Below are 18,635 nucleotides of genomic sequence, written 5' to 3' on the forward strand. Positions count from 1 at the left end.
TCACCAGCCCAGTAAGAGGTTTTTAATCATACTTATTTTCCAAATGACTAATTCATGTTTGACCCAATTTTTAATATTATTATTTTACTCTCTATTACATTTGTTGCTGCCCCAATCTCTATTATTTATTGCTGCATACTGCTTGTATAGTGCGGCAGCTTGCTCTCTTTTTGTAAGACCTCAGGATACAACATTAGGACATTTTTTTGAGATTGTGCTGTTTTTTCCAATTTTTTGTTGTTGACAATGCTCACACACATTGCTACAAATTTTCCTTTTGGTACTGTATCCCAAAGATTCTGTATCCCTTTAGGTGTATCCCAAAGTCTCCGATAAACTGTGTTTTTATTTTCCTTTGCTTGTAGAATTTTAAAATTGAGCCCCTGAGATTTTTTTCAACAACTCACTGGTCATTCAAGAGAGTAACAGTCATTCTGTACAAAATTGTACAATTTCTCAAATTATTTGTTCTGATATGATCCTTCTGTTCTTTGGTGTGATACAGGAAATTACTTCCTTTCTTTCTACTTTTTAAGACTTTACTATGGCATAGAATATGACCACTTTTAAAGATTTAGTAGGCTGTTTATAGGAGTATGTAACTTCATCTTGTTCATAGACTATTCTGTATTTATCTGTTATGACCATTGTAACTTGTATAATTTATGTCTAAAGTTTGTTAACCCTTTATTTGAGTCTCCTATCTAATGATGGTCTTGTAGTATTGAAGCTATCTTGTTTCTTTTTGTTTATAGTATAGTTGCTTATTCATTTTTATTTTTAACAAATTTTCCTTATTCTCCTACTCTGCATCTGACCTGAGCTTCCGCTCCATCGCCTCCTGTCAATTCCCCCTCACCTCCTGTGTCACACAGGTCAGACCCCTAGCTCTCCCTGGAAAAGAGGAGTCCTCCCAGTGTTATTAACCAAATAATACCATAAGATTCAATTAGACCAGGCAAAAGCCATCACACCGAGGTTGGGTTAGGCAACTCAGTAGTTGGAAAAAGGTCCTAGGATCAGGGAAATGTATCAGACATACTTCTCCTCTCACAGTTATGACCCACCCTGCCAAATCCTAAGCCAACAATAATTACATAAATGAAAAAAGACCTAGTACAGGCCCTCACACGCACTGAGATTGCTGCTTCAGACTCTGTGACAACCCAACCCCCAGCCCTGCCTAGTTGATTCAGAGACATGCTTTCCTTGTGTCTTCAACCCCTCTGGATCTCACAGATTTTCACCCACCTTTTTTATGGAATTTCCTCAGCTCCAAAGGGAGGCATATGATGGAAGCCTTCAATTTGGGCCACCTCTGTGCCTAATCTTTTTGCCTGTGGGTCTCTGCATCCTCTCCCAAAACCTGCAGGCCTCAGCTTCTCTGATGACAATTGAACCAGTCTATGAATATACCTGAATATCATTATGATTCATCTCAGTGATTTTGGGGGTGGGGGCTTAGTTCTGTTTGGTTTTACCCTAGGGCTCTGGGCTATCCAGCATCTGGTTCCTATTCATCGAGACAGTGTAAGACATAGGTTCTGCTCACAGCATGGGCATTGCCAGGGTAGCCTGTCAGCTAGAACATGATCACAAGCAGTATATGCCAATTGGTTAAATGGGTGGATGTCCACTAAGACCTCATACCTAGGATTGCATGTGGAACAGTGTCCTAAAAGGAAACTGACACAGCCAGGTCTGGTTTCTAAAAGGTAATTGAAGTGGTGGCTTGGGATGACCCTCAGTGCATGTAAATAGCCTGGCATATTTGGAAGCAATGGGCTTGTGGGTATCCAGTGGGGAAAAACCACAACCAGTGTATTTTGGGCTGCAGCAATGGGGGAAGAGAAGTCCAGCTCTGCCTGGTACCTAGAAGTGTATTTGGGGATTTAATGGCAGGAGGGCCTGGTATCTCGCAAATCCTGATATATAACAGTATATGCGAGATTGTGGTCTGTCAGAGTAGCTCACAACCTGAGGCTAAGTGGGCTCAGGGTTGTGTGTGTTTCCCTTAGACATTTTCCTTGTACCATGTTCTGACCTTGGGGATCCTGACTGCCTAGTGCCAATGCCCTCTTTTACCCTGGACCTGTGGACTGCCAGGGCCATTGTGAACTTGTCAAGGTTTCTCTGACCACACAGCAGGAGGCTGTCATTCTTGTGGTGAAGAGCTTTAAACTTCCTCCATTCACATCAAAAATTTTCAACCAAGAAATTTTCACAGGACCCAAAGTGTGTCTTTATTTATAATACAGGTGTGTCTATCAAATATTTATAATTAAATAAACTGTCAATTTGTTTTAAATCAGTATTGTATTCACATTGCTTTATTATTTGTTCAAGACAAAAACATCTTCAGACAAATGAGAGGCATATGCTTACTCATTTTTACATAAATCACTAAACCTTGGATGAATGCTTGACTAGGATCCTTGATAGCTACAGGTTTACAGATGGTGAAGCTATGAGGGTATCCAGTCAGGGTCTGATGCTGTGCCAGGCATCAAGAATTTTTTCAGCATTGCCTGGTGCCTGTTAGTATATATGTGGAGGCAATGGTAGTGGTAGGTCTGAGATTTAGGGCTATAATGTAGAATTGCAATGGGGGTGGAAGGGTGTTCAGTAGGGCCTGATACCTTGAATAGTATATTTGTTGTACTTGAGGGAATTGTCCAGGAGGCCTGGCATCTGTAAGTTTAGAAGGGAGGGTAACAGTGTTGAGTCTGGCTAGCATGGCCTAAAGAATAACAATTTATTTTTGGTGTCAGTGTTACAAGGACCATGTTCAAGAAAACCTTGTTCCTAGCACAGTATGTGGGGTAGTGTTTAGTAGTTCAAGGTAACAATGTTAGGAAGGTTGGCAATGGTTGTACAGCAGAGCCCATAACAGTGTGTATGTGGTCACAGTAATTAGTGAAAGGTATGCAGGAGGACCTGATTATTAGCAGTCTTTGTGGAGTGTGTGTGTGAGTATGTGCTGCTGGTCTGATATTTACTGTGTACCTGGAATTTGACAGAGGACTACAAGCAGGGGCTAATACATAATAGTGATTGTCAGTTAGGGATGAAGGTGCAAAAGGACCTAATACTAAGTAGTGTATTTGAGTTTGCAGAGGCCAGGGAGGGCGAGCACAGCAAGGCCTGCCAAACACACAGCTTCCACATCAGCAAAGGGGGGATATCTTGCAAGTCTGCTATCTAACACTGTATGTATGGTAAGAGGACTACATGGCCTGACACCTAGACTTGTGTATGTGGCATAGCCTGAGTGTGTCTAGCTGGCCATGATGCCTAGTGGTCTATATTGGGCGGCAGAAGAGGTGAATGGATGTCTAGAAGGTTCTGATATCTAGCATTGTAGGTGAAATAACATCTTTGGGGAGTTGTCCAGCAAAGCCTGATATCTATTAATTTTGATGGGAGGGTATCACATGGGAGTCCAGCATGGCTTAAATAACACCAGCGTAGCTTGCATGGCAATGGTGAGGGACTATCAACAAGCACAGTATGTGTGATTTGTGAGGGGGGTAGGTCAGTGGGGCCTGGCACATACTTGTTATGTACAGCTCCAGAATATTGTGCAAGTTCACACTTAGACCTGGCGGTCTTGGACAGCATGGGGAGGGATGTGAGGCAGGGGATGATTTTTAGTAGGTATTGTGGTGGTGATGGAGACTGCCAGCTGGGTCTGTAATGGGGTAGCATTTTTGTGCACTGTGTTAAGTTACTCTCTGTCCTTCATCACCTGCCTAAGGCATTCTCTGATTGGCTTTATTAAAGAGCAGTAGGCGTAGATATGTGCAGAATACACATGGTGGCACATCTTGACAGAAAAAGGAACTGTAGGAAGAATCAGAGGTGGAAAGGATTTGCCAGATAGACATGCAGGGAGTCAGATGTACTGAGAGGTTAAGGAACATGTGAGAAATGTGAATTAGAAGCAATGGGTTAATGAATTAATACATGCTTTTTGTTGGGTAGCAATCTAAGGCAAAAGCTACAATAAATGGATATAAGTCTCCACATCATTATTCAGGAGTGGAGGGTTGAGACAGTCCCTGATTCTGTGAAGTAGTTCAGGAATTAGCAGTGAGTACAGGCTGAGGGTTTGGTGTCCACAGGGCCTGCTACATAACAGTGCATGGAGAGTGTCTTCAAAAGGGAGGTGGTTTTCTAACAAGACTTGATATCTAGGATGCCCGCAGAGTGGATAAAAGGACAGAGTATCCTAGAAGTTTATGTAGGGTGCAAGGTGTGTAACATTACTCAATATCGAGCTTTTTGTGGATTGCAGGGGATGCCCAGCTGGCCCTGGTATGTTTCATACTCTACCACAGTATATCCCATATGTACTGCTATGTAACAGGCCTGCATGGATGCTCTCAGATGACTACTGTTTCACTGCACTGCTAAGAGTCCATGTCTGTGCCTTGGAGGCCCGGATCCTTCAGGTCGGTGTGTGGTGCTGATATGGAGGTGTCCATCAGTCTGATGAAACACCAGGCTACTGATTGCCCGCAGTGGTGTGTGTAACAGTGTCTCATGTCTAGCATGTTATGTGGGTGGAGGGGCTGTGGATACATATCATGGTATAAGCAGCCACAGATGGGCAGGGCATATCAGGGCAAGATTATTTAGCCTGCATGCAAAGAGGGAGTTTTGCAGCTAATGATCACATGTGGGAAAGGGGTTCTGGAGGGGCAGTATGGGTTAGTTAGTGGTTTTCATTAGATAAGCTGCTTTTGGAAGTGTGGGTTCTGTTGGTTCTCTTTGCAACCACCAGATCCCTGCAGATGGGTCAGCTGCATTTCCACTACAATCCACAAATAGCTGGCCTCCTGGAAGTCAGAGCTCAGCTTAGGCAATCAGATTATATAGAGGTTCCTTTAAGAATTATATATCTTTCTTTTCATTCATGAGGGAGGAGTGAAGCCAGCCTCTGACTCTCCTAAAATGCAGTGAGATTGGACATAGTGAAAAGGGAGGTTGGGAGGTGAGAGCTGACCTGGCTGGATTATTCTGCAATTGGTGTGACTTGAGAAAAAAATCGTTTTTGCACTAGGTTGTTGACTAGTATCTACAGAAAACCAGGGAAATCTTTGACAAGTGGTGGGTGCTTTCCTCGGGAGCATGGCAGGGAGAGGAACCTGCAGAGAGGTTTTCTAGTTTGGGATGCATGAAGGGCAGCCACTAGACCCTGCTCTTAGCTGTTCTGGGAGATGTGATGGCACAAACAGCTGTTGCAGCAGGATATGCACTCATCCAAATGCTATTTATTCTGGTCTCCAAGGTGATGCCAAAGGCTGTACCTTGAGTCCCTTGAGATTTTATTCTTAACTGTCATGGGAAGAGCACAGGCCTTAGCTTGCCTGTCCCTCATCTTCATGAACAGAGGCCTGGGAAGTCCAGCTTGGAGGCAGCAGTGGAGCTAGGATGTCAGTCATGCTTGAAGTGTACTAGTGTAGGGATCACCATGCCTCTGATCACTCTCATGCTCAAGGCATCCTGTTTGACCTCTGGACCTGAAAGATAGCACAGTTCTGTGGAAACACCAGGTCTCTGCCCTGGGTTGACCAGGCAGGTACAGGTCAGTCCTGGGCAGGAACACTGATGCTCTGGAGGAGTCTGGTCTTTCTTCCCGTGCCACATTTATCAAAAGAAACCAGGTCCAGAAAATTGGAAGCACTTACCCCAGATCTCTAATTAGCTTCCTGGAGCAAACTCATCTCACTCCCGACTTACTGGTATAAAAGTTTAGCAGTGTCTTCCAATCCAGCATTAAGTGGTGCCGATGCCAGGGGTGCCAGAGATCTGCCTGTCAGGGCACCAGAAATCTCTTTGCTTTCATGTTGCAAAGAGCCCTGCCCTCTTTCATGTCCCTGTTTCATGTCAAGGCCCCGCCAAACATGCACATTCTGCATAGGAGAGAGAACATAACACATTTGTCTTTAGGGACTTGGCTTGTCACATGTAGCATTATCCCTCCTTCCACCTATTTTTCTGGAAAAGGACAAAATGTTATTTTTTTTTCAGTTTTAGGATATTTATTTGATTTATTTACATAATTTGTAAAAAATGTGTTCTTAAAATGTTTGTTACATTTGCTTTAAGAAATAACAGAAAATAAAACTGGGTAGAGTCATGTCTCCCACTGTCTGAAAGGCATATCCATCTTTTTAGAGGAGAGTTTTCTGCACTGCCATGGTGGAAACCCCTAAGCAGCTGCTGGCTGAGGGTCAGCACTGCAGATAGAAGTAGGAACCCTTCTTCTTCTTCTTCTTCTTCTTCTTCTTCTTCTTCTTCTTCTTCTTCTTCTTCTTCTTCTTCTTCTTCTTCTTCTTCTTCTTTTGTTTTTTTTGAGACAGGATTTCTCTGTCCTGGAACTCACTCTGTAGACCAGGCTGGCCTTGAACTCAGACATCTGCCTGCCTCTGCCTCCCAAGTGCTGGGATTAAAGGTGTGTGCCACTACTTCCTGGCTGCAGGAGCCATTCTAAGTTTTCCAGATTTCCTTTGTGATCACTATTTACTTTTTGTTTGTTTGTTTTTTGTTTTTTGAGACAGGGTTTCTCTGTGTAGCCCTGGCTGTCCTGGAACTAACTCTGTAGACCAGGCTGGCCACTATTTACTTCTGAGTCCAGTGAAAAGGTTCTGAAAGTAAGAGGCACCCAGAATAAAATCAGACTGTACCCAAGAAAAGCTACAGGCTCCTATCAAGGAAAAGACTGCCCTGAAAGATGCTGATAGACTAACCAGAAAAGCCACTGCAAGCTAAGATGTGTATAAATGCTTACCTGAAGCTAACACAGTCACTCAACAAAAGCCACGCTGTGTTTATAAACCCGTGGATGTTTTGTTATTATTGAAACCAACACGAGAAGTGCGTGTTAAGTGTGCAGTCTCTAATTTCCAGTCTGCTGCATTTGCTCTGACATGGACCATGTGTCATCTCATCACAAACTTCTAAGATTCTGGTTTGTACTTCAGGTGTGCAGCAAAACCTAAAACCGCAACTTTAAAGCAACCCCCCTTCCCTGTGTTAAAGGCAGGAAGCTGATGCTGTACTAGAATCTAAGCACCTACAGGATATGCTGACCCAATTCTATCTCTGAGCTGTAATTAGGATCCTCAGGACTTGTATATGTGTAGGACTTGTAAATATTGCAAAGTATTTAAGCTGATTAAAAACTTTACAAAATACAAATCATCCTTTACTACAAAAGTTTTAAATTCCAAACACGAGTCAGCCTTAAAAAGACCAGAACAGGAGGCCAGAAGCAGGTCGGCATCTTCTCTCTGAGCGATGCGCTGTTCATCGCAGCCAGCTCGTATTTAGCTGGGTCTGGTTCTTGATGCTAGTGTCCATTTTGAACACTTCTTGAATGGCCAGGGTGACGTAAGTAGAACGAGGAAAAGTCCATCTTCAGAGCCCCGTATTTGCCTTCAGAAGCAAAGACTGGTGGTGGTTTCCCCTCGAGGTTGTCCACATCCATGTTGAAAAGTGGAATTTTAGGATCATCATATGCAACAACTTCCCAGCTGACGCTCTGAGGCCTGATGAGGATCCTTCCGTAGGCCCCTGATAAGGAGTAATCTCGAATCGTGTGTCTCCTGTTGTCAATATCAAGGTTGTCTTCAGCAAGCATTTCCCCGTAGGCCTTGCTGACTTTATATTTGGGGTAGATAACATCAAACCCAGGCAAAGGCATCACCACATCCCAGATGGAGTAGTTGTTGACGTCATCTTCCTCAATGTAGGTGGGCGTGGCTCTTTGAGAACAAGGTCTCCGGGCACAAGCCTCAGCCCGGACTCCTCAGTTCTTCTGCTCACCATGGTGTTCCATACGTAGCTCGATAACTGTGGCTATACATTGAGCGATTGTTTCTTGGAATTATGCCAAATGCAGAGACTATATTCTTCATTCCATATTTGGAAAGTCCTCGAAGCAGCTGCCCTTCCACACACCTTTTGATGGGCAGCTTTTTGAGAGCAGAGGCTGGGTCTTTGGTCTTGGCCCATTCTTCTCTGCATTTCACCAAGTAACCCTTCTCAGCTGCAGAATGGGGTTTCAGTATTAAATCCATGACTTCTGTCCAGGAATTCTGTAGAATTGCTCTGAGAACAACAGTGAAGTGGTTTCCTTGGAGCGCTCCTAACTTCAGAGGGGTTTTCTGAAAACTGAAATTCCCGAGCTTCAAGTTCATCAGGCTCTTATTGAGGTGAGCAAGTCTTTGTGCACTTATTTTGAGAAAATCTCCTGGACTGTGATTGCCATTCTGTCTTTGGTTCCCACATAGGAGAATATGTTTGGCTTTACCCGCAGGTACTTGGATAGGACATTGATGGTATCCATGGTATCTTTGTTTTCCTTGTAGAGAACAAAGTGGCAGTAACTTCCCCGGGATTTTGGCCAAGAATGTTTTTTGGATTTGCCAAAGCCTTTTTGCCAGCTGCATGGTAGGCTACGATGTATTTCCGCCCCTCTCTATCCTCTGTTTTTGTCTCTAGTCCTGAGAAGAGAGATTTAATGGCTTGATGGATGACTGTTTGCTTCTCTTTGGTGTCCTCAATGACCTCGATGGCAACACTGGTTTCTTTATTTTTGAAAAGCTGGAGCTCCTCCAACTGTTGCCTGTCCTCAGCTGTCAAAACTGTGAGAGCATCTTCTGGAGGGTCCTCTTCGTCCACCGGAACAGATAAGTCATCCAAATGGTTGATCTGTCCATCTTTCCCGATTTCGTGAACGACAAAGTCAGAGTACCTTTCTTTTAAGATCCCTGAGAAGCCATGATGCGAATTCACGAACTTGCAGATGCCCACATCAAGTTCTGTGAGACAGAGTTTCATCATGTCTGCAAAACTCTGTTTCTTCCTCTTCCACTGCTTCTGAAAGGCCGTCTTCCTCCTCCCTCCTCCTCCTCCTCCCTCCTGCTACCTCCTCCTTCTCCTCCTCCTCCTCCTCCTTCTCCTCCTCCTCCTCCTCCTCCTTCTCTTCCTCTTGCAACTGAGCACTGAAATTCTCGTCATCTTTCACCGTGCTTTCATTTTCTGGAGGCCCAGGCTCATTCTCACTGCGGCGGAGACCATCATTCTCTACCCCATCCTGACTGCTGGTCAGACAGCCCTTGGACACCTTCTGTTTCTTTGTTTCATCGTGTGGGGTCACACTGTCATTATCTTCCACAACAAGGCACCCACGTTTCAGGGACATGCTTGTCATTTCCATCTTTAAGGTTCCAAGAAAACATTTAAGAGAACTGGGAGCCTGAGGGCACGGGCCAAGCAGCTAAGAGGGCTCTCAGCTCAGGACGTGGGAGGGTGGCTGCTGTGACTCGCAGGAGGCAGCAGCCAGCGCCGACCCACACAGGCTGCACCTCATGGAGACACACAGGCAAAATGTTATTCTTAAGAATACACACTTTTTTGTCTTGTATATACTTCACATGTTTTTAATTTAAGGATCTGTGTATTTAAGTCTCATCCCATATTCATGAATGAAGTGATCTTGATCATGAATATGATTTTTAAAATGTGTGTTGAACTATCGTGAAGTATTAAGCAATCTTGTTAGGTTTTCACATTTTCACATGGAAATTTTGACATAATATTTGGTTATTGTAGTTTTAATTGCATATGTGTGTCTACACACATGTGAAAATCACAGGACAAATTGTGAGGCCAGATCTCTCAATCCACCAAGTGGGCTTGAGAAATAAAAGTTGGGTCATCAGGTCTGGTGGTAACCAACTCTATCCAAGAAGTACCACCTATTTTCACTTTATCTGATTTTGGTTACAGGGTAACATTGGCTTTTTGGGACACATTGGGAAGTGTCCCTTCCCTCCTATTTTATCGAATTATTTTAGGAACTTTGGTGTTCTTTAAACACCTGGGAGTTTTCATTCAATAATATTTGTGGTCTTGGGCACTATGTTGTTTATTAATATTTCTTCATTGCCTTTTACTAATCTATTCAGGTAGTTTGTATGTAATTGGAAATTTACCCATTTCTCCCTCCTTCACAATGGTTTGTGTCATAGGTTTGCTCTTTCTATTCTATAGATTCTTGGATCTGTTCTAATGGTCCTTAGAGCCTTATTGTATCTGCTACAGTATTTCTTCCAAGTATCTATAGTTTTATTCTGTATCTTCTCATTTGTTTAGTTGTGGTAATTCTTCCTCAGTTTCACCTGATTTTCCAAGGTATATGCATTTTTTCATTATTCATTATGGTCTGTTTGGTTAGGTTCTGTTACTGCTTTAGGGTGTTTTGTTTTGTTGCTGTTATTTTTCTATGACCCTGAAGTGCCCCAAGGAACCATCTCAATTCCCTCTCACTTTTCCATGTGTGAAATGAGAGCAGTAAATCTTGTTTCCTGACCTGTTTCTCTTGCATGAAATATCATGGTTTTCATCTCAGTGTTTTGTCAGCTGGTGTTAGGATGGAAATTGTCAAGCAACATTCAGGCAAATATACAGAGCAGGCAACAATGAAGCTAACATGTAGAGCAGGTCCTCCAAAAGTGTGCCCCTTTCAGATCATCTCATCTTCATGACCCTTGACGAAGGCTACTTTCCTGAGCTGTACCATTTCAACAAGGAGGTGTAAGCCACTTTCAGAATCCAGGAAAGGGATAAGAAAAATGACTCAGTCAACCTGACTGAGATAGACATCCAAATATAATGAAGCTGTTCCACATAATCCAAACCAGAAACCATATCTTTATGGTGCTGGAACAGGCTGCCGAGGGAGATCTGGTGAACCACACTGAGAAGGAAGGCTGTGTACAGTTGGAACAGTCATAGCACTTCCTCGCACAGATGATGTGTTCTGTTCACTAACCAATGAGAACAGCGTTGCACACAGCAACATCACATTGTGTGAATTTGGCCTGGCTACTAAGTGTCCTGCGGAGAGAAGTTCAAGTACTGTGGTGGGATAGTGTGGTATGGTGAGGCCAGATTACCAGCATATTATGTGTGGCAGGGAAGAGCTTGCCAGCTGGAACTGATCATAGCACTCTGTTGGCAGGTGAAGTTGCACGTGGTATGCAACAGGCCCTAATAACCAAGAGACTTATATATGTATTGAGCATGCACCTCCCTCCCTGTTAACACCCTATAGATATTTGCTAACTTAAGACATGTAGGACACTCAATAGATTTCTAGATATCACTCCTGCCTTGACAGCATCTCTTCCACTGTGGCATGTACAATGCCTGGTACCAGAATCTGCTAGACAACCCCCTGATGACAGTGTCACCTGAAATACAAGGATAGGTATCAGGTCCTGCTGGACATTCCTCCTCCTATAATGACACACATATCATGGTAGAGTAAGGTCCTCCTGGACACCTCCTGCCCTGACATATTAAAAGAAGTAAAAGTTTACCAGATTAGGTGTCAATAGCATTTCTTCCCCTGGGGAGACTTAATATCTACCCTCCTTCCTCAGCTCCCAGGGACACAGGCAGACATGATCCACTCTGGGAACCAATGAGTGTATAGGGTTCACTTAAAGAGCTTAGGTTGGTGGTTACCCACAGATGTGTGGGTGTTTCCTCCTGCAAAGCTGCACTAGAAAAGTTAGTACCCAGTGAGTGTGATGTCTTCTACATACATCTATGTAAGTTGGAGGTCCCCTGCCCTAGTCTTCCCTGGGATATGCACTTTAGACCCTCTGCAAGGCCATGTGCAATTAGGGAAGAGCTGCAAACAACAGGAATGGGTGGCAGTAAGGAATTCCTTCCTGGTTTGCAGATCCATCTCTTGTATTTGTACACCAATCTGTTAGAGAGAAATAAAGGGAAAGGTACATACACACACCACACTCAATACACATACATAAATACACATATCTCACAAATATACACTACACATAGATGACAGAGCACATAGAGGTTCTTCTCTATTTCTATGTACAAGGGATTCACTGCAATGCTTATGACCCAGTTACGTCCCAAAGCCCATATCACAGCAGGGAATGTGGTTTCAGTGTGAAGTGGGCTGGAACAGGGATAGCACATGTCCATCCCAATAGCAGATCTTATAGGAAAATTGCAGAGAGGAAAGCTCTGAGAAGTAAGCAAAGTAGCTGGATAGCTGTTCAATATACAGCAGTCAGTTGTTTTTCTATATATCAGAGAGAACTCTATGTTAATGTCATTTGACTGGGTGTAATAGTACATTTATTTTTGCTTTCCAAAGCATTGTTTGTTTTGTTTTGTTTGTAAGTTTTTCATAGAATACTTTATTCATATTCTTTCACTTCCTCCTCCTTTTCCCAGAATTCTCCCTCACTACATATTTACTTATATATATTTACCTTAAAGAACACAAAACAAATCCACATAAATTATAGTGGTCTAGTGGCCATAATTGTAAAACATGACTTGCATTTAGAAAAATATATAATGCAAGTTGGAAACCATAGGCAGTTTTACAATATTATGAAAAGATACATTTAATAGTTCTAAACTTAAACAGTAGCCTCATGTTCGTCTTTAAAAAGAATCAATTGTGGTGCTGGAGAGATTGCTCAGTGCTTATGAGCACTGACTTCTCTTCCAAAGATCCTGAGTTAAAATCCCTGAAACTGTGTGGTGGCTCAAAACCCTCCATGACATGATCTGATGCCCTCTTCTGGAGTGTCTGAAGACAGTTCCAGTATACTTACATATAAAAATATAAATCTTTGAAAAAAATCAGTTTTATAGTGATACTGGTTATTGTGATACACACTCCAATGTAATGAAATGAGAATTCAATATACTATTAAAGGATTCAAAATAATCATGATAAAATTTAAAGTTTATTTTTCTCTTTATAGTTTGACAGCTATGCAAAAATAAAGGGGAAAATGAAATTATTTTTGAGGAATGAACTAGTTAGAGTCATTTCTTACAATATTAGGACATATGGGACTGGAGAGGTGGCTCAGTAGTTAAAAGCACAGGCTGCCTTGGACAGGACTAAGGTTCAATTACCTGCACTCACATGGTGGTACACAGCCACCTGTAACTCAATTTCCAGGGGAAAGTTCTTTGAATAGGATAATTTCCTGCAAAGATATACAACCAATGAAGGGCTCACAGCCAAAATATATGCTCCTCTAAACTGCAGAGAAAGACTGATAGTAAATTGGGAGAGTGTTCAAGGCTCAGCATATGTAATAAATCACGAATATAAACAGTCCCCAAACATACTAAAAGTTTCTAACCCCACTGGCTAATACTAGTTACTGAAGTGAGTGGACTTGGGAAAACAGGCTTCAAAGGACCAGAGACTAAGCCCAGCCATGTGCCAGAGGAAGCCCCTGTACTCCTGAGCTGGAGCCCAAGGAGTACACAAGCTGTTACTACCAACATGCATGGAGGAACCTTCCCCTGCTCCATCACTGTAGGACAGAAACAGCTCTGCTCAAAAGCAGGAATGTGAACCAGGAATCACTTTCTTTCTGGGCAGGAGCCATGAGCACAGAAGGATGAGCTCGAGAAAGAAATAGATTCTTTGTAGGAAAAACCAAAGTTTATTACCAGGAGGCACAGGGCAAAAGATGACTGGGCAGATGGGACATCTTTTAGAACCTCCTGGTGTGTGGAGGCATGGGTGGCCTGAGCCACCTGTTCCTTGACCTATTCTGGTCTACTGGGTATCAGAGTCTCTCTGGCCAGCAACATCTGAGTGGCACTGGATTCCAGTTCTTCTTGATCTTGCCTGATGGTTCTCTTTGGAACTTATAGGGCAGCCACCACCCATTCCTTTCATTGTACTTTGATGTGGGTCAAAGGCTTTATGGGTAAAACCAGGCTGCTCTTTGTCTCCAATTTGTGTGTATCTGAAGGAACTGTGGTTCCCCTCAGGACCTCTTTGTGGACAGTGCCCTAATCCAAACTTGATCCTAATTTTGCCAGGTGTACATGCTCTCTGGACATAGAGGCCTCTGGCTTGTGCTTGTCTCCAGTTATCCTGTACCTACATGGATTTTCATTCCTCTTGGGGGTAGGTAACAGGTTAAAGTTTATTTCTTTCTTCACTTGCTTTGGATGTTGTTCAAAGGCTCTCTGGGCATCAACTCCTGAGTGCAGTTTGTCTCTACTTCTCATGTATGTAAATGGACGGTTGTGCTCCTCTAGGCTGGCATGGCCACAGCTCATCCTGCTTGCTGCTCTGCTATGGTGTGTGTTATACAGACCCTCAGAGGTCTCTGGGATGAGGCACCCAGCTTAGATCTCAGTGATTCCAGTTTACACCAGTCTTTTACCTTTGATTCCTTCCCTTCAGTATTCTCTAAGATCTGGAACAGAATATTTGCTGGGCATGTAATTTCACCTAGCATATGGTAGATGGACTCTTTTGTTGTTACAACCTTCTGTGTCTGCTCAGTTGCTGGTGGGGAGCTAGAATGCTTAAGAATATCCTGCTGTCCCTTGCATTTTGTGTTAAGGTTTCGACACTGAAAAGCATTACTTAGGATTTTCTTCTGAGAGGTCTTAGACATAGCCTCTCCCTTTTCTGGTGTCCAAGTCTTGGCTGTATCCTTGAGCTCAGTGGAGCTCGGGATGGAATGTCTTACTCTCACATTCCTTTCTCCCTGACTTATGCCTGTGATCTTAGAGCACTCTGCCTCTCTTCATGAAGGTGAAACCCATTGAGATTCAGCACTTTGATCTGAGCCTTTGGAACACTGATGTCATTAGTTTCCACACTTTCCTGTCTCTTCATGAAGACATTAGATAAGCCCTGGGAAGTCTTGTGTTTTGGCAACTAGCCTGGAAGCTGGGCAGGGAGCCCTGTGAGGGCAGGCTGACCTTGGCATGGTGGACTCTACTGGGGCCAACTGGATGGTGACTCACAGGCCAGGCTCTTGGCTGCTGGTTTGAACTCCAATTATTCTGACTTGAGTCCTGTGAGTGTTGTGAGGTAGGTATTTGTAGATGGGCTGGGAGTCTGTTGACCCCTAAAGACCCAAAGACCCTGGGTCTGATTTTGATGTCTTTGCCATTATGACTCCCACTGGATCCGAGACTCACTCTTCATGCACGAGGTGGCTCTTCTTTCACCTCCACTGTAGTTTGTTTGGCTGCTGAATGTCGGACCCTTTCTCCAGGGCCTTCCATTGTCATACACCGGGGGTGATGTCTTAAGTTCACCTCCTGAAAGCTCTTCTGTGTTGCATGCTTGCCCATTTTGGGATTGGTACTTGGCTTCAGACTGCCTTTTCCAATGCCTCGGATAATCCTGATCTCTTGGGGATTTGCTGCCTGGAAGTAGGAAGCAGGTCTCTGAACACTCAGGTATCTCGGCAATGGATCTTGATGGGAATTTGTGGTCCCATAGCTGGAAGCATGTGGAGGGTCTCTTTGGGTGTCCTGAGCCTCTGCAGTTGAGGGTATACACTCAGCTCTCTCTAGCCTCACAACTGATGCACTTTCCATCCTTGTCCCTCCTAGATCCTGGTGATGCAAATTTTCCAGGACCCTGACAGCCTTGGAATCACAGATGGGTGAGGAGGGATCCACAACCTGGGGGAGGTTTGAGGCTGGAACTCCGGGTGTTGCTTATGTATTCTATCTTATCATCTGCGAATAATGATACCTTGACTTTTCTTTCCTGTTTTTTATCCCCTTGATATCTTTTGTTGTCTTATTACTCTAGCTACAACTTCAAGAACTATATTGAATAGATACAGGGAGAGTGGTCAGCCATGTCTCATTCCTGATTTTACTGGAATTTCTTCAAGTATCTCTACATTTAATTTGATATAGGCTGTTGGTTTGCTGTATTTTGCTTTTATTATATTTAGGTATGGACCATGAATTCCTGATCTTTCTAGTACTTTTAACATGAAGAGGTATTATATTTTGCCTCTTCTGCATTTAATGAGATGATCATGTGATTTTTTTCCCTTTTGTGTTTCTTTTATATAATGAATTACATTAATGGATTTTTGTATATTGAACCAACCTTGCACCCTTAGATTGAAGCCTATTTGATTGTGGAAAATGATATTGCTGATGTATTCTTGAACTCAGTTTTCTAGAATTTTTTGAGTATGTTTGCATCAATATTCATAAGCAAAACTGTTCCCATTCTTTGTGGGATCTTTGTGTGGTTTGGGTATCAGAGTAATAGTGGCTTCATAGAATAAATTAAGTATTGTTCCTTTTGTTTCTATTTTATGGAAGAGTTGGAGGAGTATTGGTAATAAGCTCTTCTTGTGAGGGCCAGTAAAATTCTAGCTGAAGCATCTGGGCTTTTGGGGGGGGGCGGTTAGGAGGCTTCTTTTAATGACTTCTTCTGTTCTTTCAGGGGCTATGGACTGTTTAGATAATTTGCTTCTTTTTATTTACTGTGTCATCATTTTCATTGTTTTCTAAAAAGTCTTTCATTTCTTTCTTTATTTCTTCCCTACCAAGTTATCATTGAGTAGCGAGTTGTTCACTTTCCATGGGTATGTGGGTTTTCTGTGTTTTTATTGTTAATGAAGTCTAGACTTAGTCTGAGGTGATCTGATAGGATGCATTGGATTATTTCAATCCTCTTGTATCTCTTGAGGCTGTTTTGTGAGAGTTTCTATGGTCAATTTTGGAGAAGGTACCATGAGGCACTGAGAAGAAGGTATATTTTTTGTTGCCTGGTGGCAGTTAGTATATATGAGTTGGCAATAGGGGTGAAGAGGACTGAGACTTAGGGCTGTAAATTTGGATGGCAGTGGGGATTGAAGGGTATCCAGTAGGGAGTGATAGCTAGCATTGCATGTGGGTTGTCACTTGAGGGAATTGTCCAGGAGGACTGACATCTGTAAGTTTAAAATGGAGAGCAACTGTGTTGATTCTAGCTAGCATGGCCTAAAGAATAAATATTTTTGGTGTCAGTGTTGCAGGGACCATGTTCAAGAGGACCTTATTCCTAGCACAGTGTGTGGGGTAGTATCCAGTAAATCAAGGTCACCATGTATGGAGGGTGGCAAAAGTGCAGCAGAGCTCACTGCATAACAGTGTGCATGTGGTGGCAGAGATCAGGGAGAGGTGTCCAGGAGGACCTGATTCGTAGCAGTCTTTGTGGCATGTGTGTGTCTGTGTGTACATTCATGCACACTTGTGCTGATGGCCTGATATCTAATGTGTAGCTGGGATTTGTTGGAGGACTACTAGCAGAGGCTGAAATCTAAGAGAGAATGTTGGTTAGGGATAAATAAATATGTAACAGGACCTGATACCAAGTAGCATATTTGAGTATACAACCTCCAGGGAAGGTGAGCCCAACAACGCCTGCCAAACACCTGTGGCATTGGCATAAGCACAGGGGAATATCTTGCAAGGTCTCCTTCTAACAGTACTGTGCAGTACGAGAACTACATGCCCTGCCACCTAGGTGTGTGTATGTGGCAATGACTCTTGTGTGTCCAGCTGAGCATGATGCCTAGTGGTCTTTGTGGGGTGGTAGAAGAGGTGAATGTATGTCTAGAAGACTCTCATATCTAGCATTGTATGTGAAATGTCAGCCTGGGGGTGTAGTCCTGCAAAGCCTGATATGTATAAATTTCAACAGGAGGGCATCACCTACACCAGTGTAGTTTGGGTGACAATGATGAGAGACTATCAACAAACACAGTGTGTATGTTTTAAGAAAGGGGGTAGGTCAGTGGGGCCTGGCACTTAGTTGTGTATGTATGACTCCAGAAGTTTGTTCAGTCCAACCTTACACTGAGACCCCAAGATACTGGACAGTAATGCAGGCAGTTTCGGGCTGGGGATGGCTTTAAGCAGGAGTGGTGATAGTGATAGAGTCTTCTAGAGGGATTGACATCCAGCTGGGTCTGTAATGGGGTAGCATTTTTGTTTAATGTATTAATGTTATCTCTGCCCTTCCTTACCTGCCTAAGGCATCTCTGATTGGCTTTAAGGAAAACCCACAGTCCTATATCTGTGCAGAATATGGAAGCTGGGACTTCTGTTCTGAGAGAGAAACTGTGGGAAGAATTGAGAGATCGGAGAGATTCACCAGCCAGACATGCAGGAAATCAGATGTACTGAGTATGAGGTTATGGGACACGTGCAAAAGTGAATTAGAATAAAGGGGTTAATGAAGTTATACAAGCTTGTTGTGGGGTAGCAAGCTAAGGCCTTAGGGACAATAAATAAAGGTAAGTCATCATGTTATTATTCAGGAGCTGGTGGGTCAAGACATTCCTGCGATAGTTCTGTGAAGTTGTTCAGGAAACAACAGTGAGTACAGTCTGGGGGTTGGGTTGCGACAGGCCTGATACATAACAGTGCCTGTGGAGGGTCATCAAATGGGGGGTATTTAACAAGACCCATTATGTCTCTAGCAGTGCCTGCAGAAAGGGGAGGGCAGAGAGCATGGTACCTAGAAGTTTATGTGCTGGAGAGCTGTGTAACAGTACTCAATAGCCAGCTTCTTTGTGGATTGCAGGGGTGCCCAGCCTGCTATGATTTCTATTCATCCACAGTAAATATCACTTGTGCTGCTGTGTAACAGGCTTTTCAGGATGCCCTCCTGTCGATTCTGTTTCATTACACTGGAAGGGTCTGTGCCTTGGAGGCCTGCAATCTAAAAGTGGGTATGTGGTGCTGACATGGAGGTATCCATCAGAGTTTGTTGAATC

The 18,635-nt window shown here is 43.3% G+C and overlaps 1 long non-coding RNA gene and 1 pseudogene across 1 annotated transcript in view; one reads left to right on the forward strand and one right to left on the reverse strand.

Moving 5' to 3' along the window:
- On the reverse strand, nt 7,318-9,394 carry Gm6554 (predicted gene 6554; annotated as a pseudogene).
- The window catches only part of Gm30520, a 44,587-nt gene continuing 41,183 nt past the window's right edge, over nt 15,232-18,635 (forward strand). The window contains exons 1-2 of the long non-coding RNA XR_382341.1: nt 15,232-15,300; nt 15,457-15,509. This is a non-coding gene — a long non-coding RNA (predicted gene, 30520). The remainder of the gene's footprint in view (nt 15,301-15,456; nt 15,510-18,635) is intronic.

The sequence above is a fragment of the Mus musculus genome, chromosome 13 (assembly GCF_000001635.26).
Source record: "Mus musculus strain C57BL/6J chromosome 13, GRCm38.p6 C57BL/6J".
In the NCBI taxonomy this organism is placed as follows: Eukaryota; Metazoa; Chordata; class Mammalia; order Rodentia; family Muridae; genus Mus; species Mus musculus.